The sequence below is a fragment of the Equus caballus genome, chromosome 2 (genome assembly GCF_041296265.1).
Source record: "Equus caballus isolate H_3958 breed thoroughbred chromosome 2, TB-T2T, whole genome shotgun sequence".
Taxonomy (NCBI): Eukaryota; Metazoa; Chordata; class Mammalia; order Perissodactyla; family Equidae; genus Equus; species Equus caballus.
In genome coordinates, this window is record NC_091685.1 from 124,388,716 (window position 1) to 124,389,925 (window position 1,210).

Below are 1,210 nucleotides of genomic sequence, written 5' to 3' on the forward strand. Positions count from 1 at the left end.
TAGCCTGGGAAAACCGTCATCAACTCAGTCACATCTGTGGATCTGGCAAAAGCTATGCAAGAAATAACTAGCTACATAAAATGTAAGTGATGTTTTCCTTATCAAAAGAAATATATATCCCTCAATGCTAGGTAAGCATTGGCAGCCGCTGCAGTTCCACCTCCCAGCTGACCCAAGGAAGGATGGACTCTTTCAAATACTCATACAGAAAATAAATAAATGATATTGTTCCTAAATTTGCTCATGAATATCCAAAATCACCTCTATCAATAATTAGTCCATAATGAGAAAACTCGCTAAAATCATAGAACAACATAAAAAAACAAATTCCCAAAATTAAAATGAAGGAAAGATTTTTCATACACACCACTTAAGAAAAAAGCCCTTTAAATTATTGAAACGTATTGTTTACAATAACTATTTCTATTTAAATTACATATTGGCTTAATTTACAATTTACTGAAAATTCTAAAATATTAGAAGAATTATCATCTGTGTAACAGCTTCAGATTTATCACAAATTTGATTCTTTTAAATTAATACTAGCTGACAAATTAAACTTAAATATAAGTGAGTCTTATACTGTACATATATTCAACTTGAGAGACAACCTGTGCTAAGTTGGTTCTTAGAAAAAAATGTTTCCTTCCTATCTACATGCCTTCTCTGAAGATAAGACAATAAACATCTGTGAAGAAATAACTTTTGAGCTTATTAGATTAAGTTTCTAAATACAGTTTAAAGGTATGTACATTGCTTTCAATTTTAGTCATTGTTTAGCCATTATTGGCAAATGTCATTTTTTTGTTGCTGTCACTGGAGACATCATTTACTCACAATGAACTGTGCAGTTCCATGAGTTCTGAAAAATAAACACACCTGTTAGATACGCATCAAACGAGATTTAAAGAAATCCGTGCATCACGGCAGACCACTCCCTCGGGCCCTTGCTGGACAATCCCAGGGCCACCACTGTTCTCACTTCTGTCAGGACAGATTAGTTGGCCTATTTTTGAGCTTCATATAAATGTATGTACGCATTTTGTGCCCAGATTCTGTTACTCAGTATAAAATTTTGAGGTTCGTTCACGTTGCTTGCCTATTCATTCATTTTTGTTGTTCATTCATTTTAATTGCTCTGTAATATTCAATCGCATGAATACACTGCTCTTTGTTAATTTATTCTCCTATTGATAGACATTTTCGTTGT